At 43.2% G+C, this 12,976-nt stretch overlaps 1 protein-coding gene across 1 annotated transcript in view; it reads right to left on the bottom strand.

Annotated features, from left to right (window-relative positions):
• The window catches only part of adck1 (aarF domain containing kinase 1), a 581,459-nt gene that overhangs the window by 34,772 nt on the left and 533,711 nt on the right, over positions 1 to 12,976 (bottom strand). The window lies entirely within an intron of this gene.

Raw genomic sequence — 12,976 nt, 5'->3', positions numbered from 1 at the left:
AAGGGCCTGTTTTCATGCCGTATGACTCTATGTCTCTATTTTGAGCAAGTTGCTTCTCTTTGTATTTAAAAGGGAATTGAGCGCCACAGTCCTGTTTCTGTATAGGACAATTTGGTTCCTTGAGTATTTGCAATAGATCCCAACTGTTCAGTGGAACATATGACAATTCTTGTTCCCTGTTTTTATGCATAATAAATCCTAGCATTGTAGCAGCTTGACCACAAGGGAAGAAATAAACTGACCAACTTAAAAGGTACTGTTGCGAACAGTTTCTCTACATCTTGCAGAGAAGACAGGTTTCAGTGTTCAGTTAGTAGGGTTCATAAAGTTATAATATCTGAAAAACAATAAGAAGTCTACAGATTGAGAAATGTTACCCGGCGATAACGGGGAGGAAAGGGTCACTACCTGCAGAATAGGGCAGCTGGAAGAACTCCATCAGTACCAAAGAAAATGAGAATGATTGAATTTATTAGAAAGAATAGTAAGATAAGCAGCACAGCCTGTGGGGTTAGAGAGTGTGGTATTTGTAGCTAAGCAATGACTGTTGAAAGCAGGTATTTTCAGTTGCTATTCTGATCCATTCCACTCACCCCGTGTCACGGCAGGGACAGATCATCATTAAATCAATGTTGAAGGATAGCAATGCAATTCGAACATAGGAACAGCAGCACCATTCAATCGCCTGGCCTGTTCTGCCATTCAATAAGCTCATGGTTGATCTGTATCTCATCTCTGTCCATCTGCCTTAGCTCTATATCTCTTAATACCCTCGTCTAGCAAAAATCTATCCATCTCAGAGATAAAATTTAGTCAGCATCTATTCCTATTTGTGGGAGGATATTCCACACATCCATCATAGAATCATCGAATCCCTACATTGTGAAAGCAGGCTATTCAGCCCATTGAGTCTACACTGACCCTCCAAAGAGCATCCCATCCAGTCCCATCCATCCCATCCCCCTTACTCGATTCTTCAAACCCTGCATTTGCTTTGGTTAATCCACCTAGCCTGGACACTAAGGGTAATTTAGCATGGCCAATCCACCTAACCTGCACACCTTTGGATTGTGGCATAAAACTAGAGGACCTGGAGGAAACTCACACAGACAGAAGGAGAATGTGCAAACTGCACATGAGACTGGAATTGTACCCGGGTACTTGGTGCAGTGGGGCAACAGTGCTAACCACTGAGCCACTGTGCTGCCCTTTTGAATGAAATTGTGTTCCCTATTCAGTGTCCTAAAGACCTAAATCAGACCACTCCTTTGTGTTCCAAATTCCAGGAATTATGGCCTGGTTTGTGTAATCTTTCCTCATGATCTAACCCTTATAGCCCTGGTAAACTTCAGGTAAATCTGCCATACATTCCCTCAAGGCTGAATTCTCACTGCCTCCAGCTTCAACTCAGCCCTTATGGATTCCAACTGAATTCCATCCTTCATATTCTGGATCCATCCAAGATGACAAATTTCTTCTAGAAATTCCATAAGCTACTGGAATATTGGGTTGGGATATCAGCATGGATGGGTTGGACCAAAGGGTCTGTTTCCGTGCTATACATCTCCATGACTTTATGATTCTATAAGAATATTAGAGCAGAATAGGCCAGTCGATCCATCGGGTTTGCTCCACCATTCAAACAAGGTTGACAAGTCTCTTAAACCCATCCTCCTGGCTTCTCCCCATAACCCTTGAGCTACTTACCTATCTATCTCGTCTTAAATACCCTCAATGACTCAGCTTCCACAGGCTTCTGCAGCAAAGCATCCCACAGATTCATCATCCCCTGGCTGAAGAAATTCCTCCTAAAGTTTCTTCGCTCTGAGGCTGTGCCCTTCGGTCCTAGTCTCTCCCACTAGCGGAAACACATCCACTCTATCCAGGCCTCTCAGTATTCTGGAAGTTTCGATTAGATCCCCCCTCATCCTTCGAGATTCCATCAAGTACAGGCCCAGACTGCTCAACTGCTCCTCATATGATAAGCCCTTCATTCCTCAATTCATTCTCATAAACCTCCTCTCAATCCCCTTCCACCAAGGCCAGCATATCCATTCTTAGATACAGGGCCAAAACTGCTTACAATATTAGGAAAAGATAGGAATAGGAATAGATGCACAATTAAGCCTTCCTTGAACCATTGTTTTTAGGGATTCTGATGAAAAATCTTTTCAAGTGAAAGTGTTTAACGGGGGAAGGGAGAAGGGTAGGTTTGATAAAATAGCGCAGGGATTAACTGACATCGCATGATAAACTTGGCATATCAGGGACTGGGATGGTCTAACTAGAGGTTTAAGAAGCTTTTAAGCTGTTTAGTGGTCTCGAGGTTGTGTTCCAGAATATTTCAGGAGCAGTAATGTCTCTTACATTGACCGTGACATCTCACAAGGTAATATTATGTATCTTTGAAGCAACGCAATTAGCAACAAGTACGATCTAATAAATATTTATCATTTATTAACAATGAGTTCATTTTCTGCTAAAGACACATCCTCACAAATTTGATAGCAGTTACTTAGATGAATGGTAATAAGAAAGATTAGTGGCACAAATTTACCCAAAGGCATCCCAGATGCTGTAGCCTCTCCTGAGAATTTTGCCAATTAGGATCGAAGGAATTCTCTGGAGGTGGTGAGATGATCTTCTGTTGGCTAAAAAGCTGGTGGGAGACCAGCTCATCAGAGGCTGACAGCACCAATGCTCAATGGCACCACCTGGGAGGCAATGGTTGCTGGTGGGGTGATAACCACTGGAGGTCCAGGATCGAAGACCGACCCAGGCCTGATGCGAGTAATTGCAGCATCAGTGCTACCTGGCTTGGAGTGTATTAGCTGTGAGGAGAGGTTGGACAAACTTGATTTGTTTTTGCTGAGTGTTGGTGACAGAGGACAACCTGATAGAGTCACAGAATCATAGAGATGTGCAGCACGGAAACCAACCCTTTAGTCCAACCTGTCCATGCCGATCAGATATACTAAACTAACCTAGTCCCATTTGCCAGCACTTGGCCCCTAAACTCTTCCTATTCATATAGCCACCTCGACTCCTTTTAAATATTGCAATTGTACCAGCCTCCACCACTTCCTCTGGCAGCTCTTTCCATACACGCACCACCCTCATAATTTTATTATCCTCTAAAAGGTTACCCCTCAGCCTCCGACGTTCCAGGGAAAACAGCCCCAGCCTATTCAGCCTCTCCCTATAGCTCAAGCCTTCCAATGCTGGCAACATTCTTGTGAATCTTTTCTGAACGCTTTCAAGTTTCACAACATCTTTCGGATAGGAGGGAAACTAGAATTGCATACAATATTCCAAAAGTGGTCTAACCAATGTCCTGTACAGCTGCAACATGACCTCCAAACTCTTCTACTCAATGCTCTGACCAATAAAGGAAAGCATACCAACCGCCTTCTTCCCTATCTACCTGCAACTCCACTTTCAAGGAAGTATGAACCTGCACTCCAAGGTCTCTTTGTTCAGCAACACTCACCAGGACCTTATCATTAAGAGTATAAGACCTGCCCTGATTTGCAGCACCTCATATTTGTTTAAATTAAACTCCACCTGCCACTCCTCAGCCCATTGGCCCATCTGATCAAGATCCCATTGTAATCTGAGGTAGCCTTCTTTGCTGTCCACTACACCTCCAATTTTGGTGCGATCTGCAAACTTACTATGCCTCCTATGTTCACAGCGAAATCATTTATATAAATGATGAAAAGTAGTGGAGCCAGCACCGATCCTTGTGGCACTCCACAACCCTCCAACACCACCTTCGAAGGTGTTCTACCTTCGAGCCAGTATTCTGCGTGATCCCATCTTGTTAACTAATCTACCATGAGGAACCTTATCGAAAGCCTTAATGAAGTCCATACAGATCACGTCCACCACTCTACTCTTAACCATCGTCTTTGTTACTTCTTCAAAAAACTCAATCACGTTAGTGAGACACGATTTCCCTCGCACAAAACAATATTCACTATCCCTAATCAGTCCTTGTCTTTCCAGATACATATAAATCCTGTCCCTCAGGATTCCCTTCACCAACTTGCCCACCATCAATGTCAGGCTCACTGGTCTATCATTCCTGGCTTTTCCTTACCACCTTTCTAAAATAGTGACACCACGTTGGCCAAACTCCAGTTTGCACCTCACCTGTGACTACTGATGATACAAATATCTCAGCAAGGGGCCCAGCAATCACTTCCCTAGCTCCTTACAAATTTGTTTCTCAATTTCCCACTGATCTATAATACAATCCCAATAATGTAATTATCCTTTCCTTATTTCTCAGTTCCATCCAAATAACTTCCCTGAACATATTCCCAGGAATATTCTCCCAAAGTACAGCCATAATTTTATCCCTTATCAAAATGTTATCCCTTATCAAAAACACCACTCCTCCTCCTCTCTTGCTTCTCTTTCTATCCTTCCTGGAACATTAAGCTGACAGCCCTGCCCATCTCTGAGCCATGTTTCTGTAATTGCTATGATATCCCAGTCCCATGTTCCTAACCATGCCCTGAGTTCATCTGCCTTCCCTGTTAGGCCTCTTGCATTGAAATAAATGCAGTTTATCAGTCCTACCTTGTTCTCTGCTTTGTCCCTGCCTGCCCTGACTGTTTGACTCGCTTCTTTTCTCGACTGTACCAGGCTCAGTTTGATTTCTTTCTTCACTGTCTTGCTGGGTCCCACTCCATTCCACCCCCGTCCCCCACCTTACTAGTTTTAAATCCTCTCGAGCAGCTCTAGCAAATCTCCCTGCCAGTATATTAGTCCCACTCTAATTCAGGTGCAATCTATCCTTATTATTATTACTTCTACCCTAGAAGAGATTCCAATAATCCAAAAGTGTGAACCCTTCTTTGCTGTACCAGATTGTCAGCCACACATTGATCTACTCTATTCTATTCCTACGCTCACTAGCTTGTAGCACCAGGAGTAACCTAGATATTACTACCCTGGAAGATATCCTTTTAAAATTCTGGCCTAACTTTCTATATTCTCCCTTCAGAATCTCATCCTTTCCCCTTCCTTTGTTGTTTTTTTCTAACGTGCACAAACACCTATGCAGAGAGAGGAATATTCTCTCCCTTTTGAGAATATTCTGCACTGTCTCCAAGATATCCCTGATCCTGGCCCAGGGAGGCAACTCACCATTCTGATTTCTCACTGCCAGCTACAGAAAAGTCTGTCTGTGCCTCTGACTAGAGATCACAAGTGATTGCTTGGAACCTGACGTACCCTCGCTACATTACAACCGGTCTCAATACCAGAAACTTGGCTGTTTGTGCTACATAATTATAATATATTATTATAGATAGGGTGGATAGTTGGAGTCTTTTTCCCACAATGGCAAATCAAATACTAGGGGTATGGATTTAAGATGAGTGGAGTGTTACAAAGTTAATCTCTATTTTTCTAAAAGCTGTTCCTTGGCTCAAGGAGACTCTGTCCTTGATTTTTTTCAGAGGGACAATAAACAGGGCTAGGCTCTGACCAATCTGGTTTGGTACAGAGATGAAAAGGATTTTGAGAGGTCTTTTGTTTATGTGTAAACAGATGAGACTTCATGCCAAAGTGGTCATGTTTTAGAAGTGACTTGTATAATGAAAGGCAAGTGGTCAGCTGAGCAGTTTTAGTTCAGTCTTGAACTGGGAAGTTCAACAGGGAGTTGCTTGGAAACTCTCTCTCTCTTTTCTGCCCTTCAACTTCAACCTGTAAGCATGTGTCCCATTTTTACTGGTCTTTAAAGGGAGTATGCTAATTGGGACTGTTGTGTATATTTGGAACAGCATAATTAAGTCTAGTTGGATAAGGTGAAAGTGAGGACTGCAGATGCTGGCGATCAGAGCTGCAAATGTGTTGCTGGAAAAGCGCAGCAGGTCAGGCAGCATCCAAAGAGCAGGAGAATCGACTGAAGAAGCACATTCCTGAAGAAGGGCTCATGCCCGAAACGTCAATTCTCCTGCTCTTTGGATGCTGCCTGACCTGCTGCGCCTTTCCAGCAACACATTTTCAACTCCATTCGGATAAACTGAGTTCTGCGTACAGTGAAACAATTGCAAATTTATGGTCTGGGGCTGCCTGCTAAAGAATGTTTTGAGTGGTTTGGCCTAGTCCATAACAGCGGGAAAGGTTAAAGGGTGAGATTGTCAAATTCCTGGGAGTGACGATAACTGACAATCTGTCCTGAACTTCCCTGTAGATGTGATGGTCAAGAAGGCACAACAATGACTCTTCTCCCTCAGGCAGCTTGTGAAATTTGGCATGACCATAAGGTCGACCACTAACGTTTACAGATGCAGCACAGAAAGCATACTGTCTGGATGCATCATGGCCTGGTAAGGCAACTGCTCTGCCCAAGACTAAAAAACTACAGAAGGTGGTGTTCACATTATGAAAGCCAACCTCCCATCCATGGACTCCATTTTCTCTTCTCATTGCTGTGGAAAGGCTGCCAATATCATCAAAGACCCCTCCCACTCCGGTAATGCTCCCTATAACCTCTTCTGTCAGGCAGAAGATACAAAGCTTGAACACACACACAAATGCAGATTCAAAAACAGCTTCCCTGCTGTTATTAGACTGATGAATGGACTCCCTAACTTCAAATAATGTTGATCTTGCTTCACATGTCCGCTGTGCAGCTGTAATCTTGTATGCCTCACTCTGTGTAAACACCCTATGCTCTGTATATTCTTGGTTACTGTGATCTGCCTGTACTGCTCACAAACATAGTTTTTCACTGTACTTAGGTTCACGTGACCACAATAAATCAGGAGAAACAGTTCTTACACAGATGGTGATAGGCACCTGGAATGCACTGACAGGGTAGATGGTAGATAGCAATGTTTAGCAGGTAGTTAGGGAGCCACATGAACAGGTAGGGAATACATGGATACAGACCATGTGCAGGCAAATAGAGTTAGTTTAGAATGGCATCATGGTTGGCATAGACATGGTGGACTGAAGGGCCCATTCACATGTTCTTACACTTTCTGCATCTACCCTGTCAAGTCCTCTAAGAATCTTGTACATTTCAATAAGGTCATCACTCAGTCTTCTAAATTCCAGTAAGTACATGTCCAACCTACTTAACCTCTCCTCATAAGACAGACCTGGTATCTGCCAAGTGAACCTTCTCTGGATTGCCTCCAAGCTGCTTTGCAGAGTCACTGATGTGTACAGCAAGGAAACAGACCCTTTGGTCCAACCCATCCATGCCAACCAGATATCCTAAAGTAATTTAGTCTCATTTGCCTGCATTTGGCCCATATCCCTCTAAACCCTTGCTATTCATATACCCAACCAAATGTCTTTTGAATGTTGTAATTGTACCAGCCTCCATCACTTCCTCTGGCAGCTCATTCCATACAAACACACACCCTCTGTGTGTAAAGGTTGCCCCTTATGTCCCTTTTAAATTTTTCCATTTTCTCCTTAAACCTATGTTCTCTAGTTTTGGATTCCCATACCCTAGGGAAAAGACCTTGCCTATTTACTCTATCTATGCCCCTCATGATTTTATAAACCTCTATAAAGTCAGCCATAAGCCTCTGACACTCCAGGGAAAACAGCCCCAGCCTATTCAACTTCTCCCTATAGCTCAAACCCTCCAACCCTGGCAACCTCCTTGCAAATCTTTCAAGTCTCACAACATCCTTCCTATAGTAGGAAGACCAGAATTGAACGTAGTATTCCAAAATCTTCATTACAACACACCCTTTAGTTGTAATGTCTGCAGTGTGAACATCATTCATAATTTTCTTTTGTTCCAAATCATGCTGAGATCAATAAAATACAGTAATGTCAAATTATGCAAATTGTCCCAGATGGAGTTAAGAAAATGTTAAAAAAGATGAATGTTGCAATTGGTAGTTTGGAACTTGATTAAGATCTATCTGTTTAGGACTTCCACAACACTGAATTCTGCAGCTAAAGCTTGCAAGGTTTTGTCTGATACGTTACTTTTAGAAGTATATTTAATTAGTTTACATTTAATAAACCTATGACAAATGGCATTCAATGTCACAATTGATTAGCAGAGTAAATTACAAGTGAGAACACACATGCTTAGCTTTCCTCCAACAATGTTGTACTATAATCCTCAAATAAATTTGCCTCATACTTTTTATTTACATATTCACAATTCTTAATAGCAATTATCAAGGATATTTTCTCTGGGAATAAAACATGATGGGAGCATCTAATTAACTATTGCAAGGTGCTGGTCTCTGATAACGCACATTTAAAGGGCACCGATTTGTCCCACTTGATGCAGAACATGGACATTCAACAATAATAACAACTTACATTAATATGGTGCCTTTAATTTACAGAAGTATCCCAAGAGGGTGTGCTATCAGACGAAATCTGACACCAAAGAAGGAAAGGAGATATTAGGACCTATTCAGGCCTAATGCTTGATTGTATGCTTTAAAGAGGGAGGTAAGGGATAAAATCTAGACATCAGGCCCTCAGCAGCTAGAGATTAGATTAGATTCCCTACAGTATGGAAGCAGGCCATCGGACCAACCAGTCCACACTGACCCTCCGAAGAGTAACCCACCCAGACCCATTCCCCAACCATGTACTTACCCCTGACTAATGCACCTAACACTATGGGCAATTTAGCATAGCCAGTTCACCTGATATGAATGTAAATGGTGGAGTGATGGAAATCGGGAATGAGGCAAGCTGCTCAATGGCATAAAATTATCAGCTTCATCTTCTTTGCAGGATCTAAGTGACTATAGGCTTCTCATCTATTTATCAGAATAAACATGGAAAGAAAGGAAAGCTTCTGTGATTCTTTATTATTGTAATTATCGAAAACTAATTGTTTGAATTTGCCTTGATGTCAAAAGGCATCTTTTGGGCCTAAACTATTTCAACTTGACCCTATTGTTCCTACTATTGAACACATGACAGGCCCCTTTGTAATGGCTTCCTGCTTCTCTAATAACATACTGCTCTGCAGCTGGCAATCCTAGTGAGATGATCAAAAGTGCAATCCTTCGATTTTCAAAAGATTAATGTTGGGACTTTAGGCTCATCTGTCGCAGGGTAAGTAACTGAAAGTGGTTTTGAGAGGCAGGATTACAGGACACACATCAGCTCTGACAACTAAGTGCATTCTTAAAGACAATGACAGAATCAGAATCAGCAGTCAGGCAATGTTGAGGGATCATATTCTGTTCTGTAGTGAGGTGCAATAAAATATTTCACAAAGATGCAAAGCGCAAGTGTGTTTATCAAGCTGACCGGCAGAGTGGCCAAACACCCAATGATTTCAGAAAGCGAGAGTCACTGGGATGTTCAACTTCTCCTACCATCACCCTCAACACTGCACCAGTGGCTCCATCCCACCCCGTGCTAGTCCCCTATCCACCCCCCCCCCCCTCCCCACTCCTGCTCTCACACAAAGATCATGTACATGAATATTGGAAAGAGACAAAAGCATTGGAAGGAGGAGTGCTCCTTCACAGACAAGGATGACTCTCTCACAATCCCATGGTGAATCTCTAGGTGGCTGTACAGACTGATGGGGCTACCGTAGGCTCTGTTACACTTGGAGCAGAAGGTGGTCATGGGAAAGGGGTGGCTGGGGGCATTGGTGTGGCAGCGTGTTCCTTTCGCTGTTTTGCTGACTTCCACGTTTTCCCAACAGCAAGTCTCAAGGTGCTCAACAACCTCCTCCACTTTGGACGGTCTTGAGCCAGTGATATTCCCAGGTCTCTGTAGAAATGTCGCACTTTGCCAGTGAGGCCTTGAGGGTATTCCTGAGGCACTTCCTCTGTCCACCTGGGGCTCACCTGCTGGCTGAGAGCTGGGAGTAAAGCACCTGCTCGTGTCAGTCACGGTGACGACGTGCTCAGCCCATCACAGCCAATCAGGGAAGAGTCAGTGCCTTGGTGCTGGGGATGTTGGCCTGATCGAGAACGCTGGTGTTGGTCTGTCTGTCTTCCCAGTGGATTCGCAGGATTTTGTGCAGGTTGCATTGGTGGGACTGCTCCAAGGCCTTAAGGTGCCTGCTGTTTCAGAGCCAGGTAGGAGGGTGGGAACCACCACAGCTCTGTGTACCATGAGCTTGCTGTCAAACATCTTTTTCCTCAGGCAGCTGAAGGCAGCGCTGCACACTGGAGGTGGTGCTGGATCTTTTATTAAATCATTTTTAAAAATTCATTTGTGGGACTTGGGCACCGCTGGCTGCCCAGCATTGATAGCCCATCCCTATTTGTCTTGAGAAGGTGGGGGTGAGCTGCCTTCCTGAATCGCTGCAGTTCACTTGCTGTGGATTGACCCACAATGCTGGCAGGGAGGGAATTCCAGGATTTTGACCCAGCAACTGAGAAGGAACAGAGGTATATTATCAAGTCAGGGTGGTGAGTGGCTTCAAGGGGAACTTGCAGGTGGTGACATTCCCAAGCACCTGCTGCCCTTATCCTTCTAGTTGGAAGGTCTAAGGATCTTTGGTGAATTTCTCTTCATCGATAGCTACTTTGGCTGACAGGACACTGCTATTCAGGAAGATCATGACTGATTTTCTATCTCAACCTCACTTTCTAACTGTTCCCACATCCCCCAATTTCTTGGGAGCCCAGCAATCTTTCGACTTCAACATGGAATTAACTCAACAATGAAGCATCCACAGTCCACCAGTGTAAAGAATTCCAAAGAGTTGTATCCCACTGAATGAAACAATTTATCCTCATCTCAGTTCTAAATGCTGATCCCCTGTCCTGAGAAACAGGAACGTGCTGAATGCTGTGCCCTAGTTGTGTGCTTAAACGCTGTATGAATGAATAAAATCAAAACAATAACTTAGAAGTTTTTACAACTTCAGGGTCATTGGCCATCATGTGTGCAAACCTGCTCACTCTATAGGTGCTTTGATTTGCTTGAGTACCATTACCAAATTGATATCACTGCCAGAGATTGACCAGGATGATGCATCACTTTGCGTTTGTCACATGTCTTCATGGCATTTTACTTTACATAGGCTGGAATGCAGCAACCTAACATCACACTAGATCAGAGTCGCACTTGAGTCAGTCATTCAGCCTCTCAAGCCTGTTCTGCCAATCCATGTCATGCAGCCATAGAGATGTACAGCACAGAAACAGATCCTTTGGTCCAATCCGTCCATGCCGACCAGATATCTCAACCCAATCTAGTCCCACCTGCCAGCACTTGGCCCATATCCCTCCAAACCCTTCCTATTCATATAGCCATCCAGATGCCTTTTAAATGTTGCAATTGTATCAGCTTCTGCCACTTCTTCTAGCAGCTCAATCCATGCATGTACCACCCACTGCATGAGTGGTCCCTTATATATCTTTCCCCTCTCACCCTAAATCTATGCCCTCTAGTTCTGGACTCCCCGACCCCAGGGAAAAGGCTTTGTCTATTTATCCTATTCATTCCCCTCATGATTTTATAAACTTCTATAAGGTCACCCCTCAGTATCCAACGCTCCAGGGAAAACAGCCCCAGCCTGTTCAGCCTCTCCCTGTAGCCCAAATCCTCCAAGACTGGCAACATTCTTGTAAATGTTTTCTGAACCCTTTCAAGTTTCACAACATCTTTCCGATAGGAAGGAGACCAGAATTGCACGCAACATTCCAACAGTGGCCTAACCAATCTCCAGTACAATGTGATCAAGGCTGATCTGTGGCCTAACACCAAATGCCTTCCTTTAGCTCATATCCCTTAATACTTTTCCTTTAACAAAAAATATCTATCTCAGATTTCAAATGAACAATTGATCCAGCTTCCATGAACATTTATGAAAGAGAATTCCAAACATCTACCAGCCTTTCTATGTAGAAGTGTTTACTGACATCTCTCCTGAACAGTCTGGCCCTAATTCTCATACTATTTTTTTTTAATGTATTCATTTTCTCTCCTCCCACCATAAAAATAGTCTTGAAATTCCCTCATCCTAGGGAAGAGACAACTACCATTAACTTTATATTGGTTTCTGCAAGTGACTGACAAGTAACAAGAGCTCATGAATTGCTGGGATAAACCTGTGATAAATCCTGAAGAAGGGCTTTTGCCCGAAATGTCGATTTTCCTGCTTCTCGGATGATACCTGACCTTGTACTTTTCCAGCACCACTCTCATCTTGCTGTGATAAACTACAACCTGTATGTGCGCCCACTTTTCAAGCCTTCGCTGCAGTGATCAATTTATTCCCAAAATGTAGATGTTGCTGGGTAGGCCAGCATTTATTGCACATCCCAAACTGCTCTTGAGAAGGTGGTGGTGAGTTGCTTTTTTGAACCAGTGGGTACAATTTTGACCAAGCCAGTGGGAGATACTTGCATAAACAAATATAGCAGATGGCACCAAACTGTGAATTCTAGTGAACACTGATGAAGGATACATGGAAATTGAAATTAATTGCAGAAAACAGGGAGGAGAGACATACTGGTAAGGACTGGGATGATGAGAAGTTTCTTCTCCCATAGAGTGGTGAGCCTGTAAAGTGCCACAGAAAGTGGTTAAAGGCAAAACGTTGAGTATTTGCAAATTGGAGATTGATAACTTTAGGTCTAAAGAGTTAAAAAGGATAAAGGGAGAAAGTGGTAACAAGACATTGAGTTGGATGATCAGGCATGATCATACCCAATAGTAGAACAGGCTTGAAGGGCTGAATGGCCCACTCCTGCTCCATTTTATGACGTTTCCATGAATAAGGAAAAACAATGCATTTTGAATAGCGCAACTTTAAATAAAAGAGAGTAGTGCACGCATGCTTGTACTCAAGGCAGTAAAAAAAGCATCTTGGATCCTGGGCTTTATAAACAGAAGCAGAGTATGAGAAAAAGGACATTATGCTGAAAAGAAATAAAACAGGCCTCAGTTGTTTTCTTTCGTGGGATATGGACTGAGCCAGAAAGATTTCTCTTAACCACAAACTATTACAAATCATAAAATCACTAGCCATGGAATCTACCAGGAATTT

Source organism: Hemiscyllium ocellatum, chromosome 8, assembly GCF_020745735.1.
Source record: "Hemiscyllium ocellatum isolate sHemOce1 chromosome 8, sHemOce1.pat.X.cur, whole genome shotgun sequence".
NCBI lineage: Eukaryota > Metazoa > Chordata > Chondrichthyes > Orectolobiformes > Hemiscylliidae > Hemiscyllium > Hemiscyllium ocellatum.
This window is presented reverse-complemented; position numbering and strand designations above follow the sequence as displayed.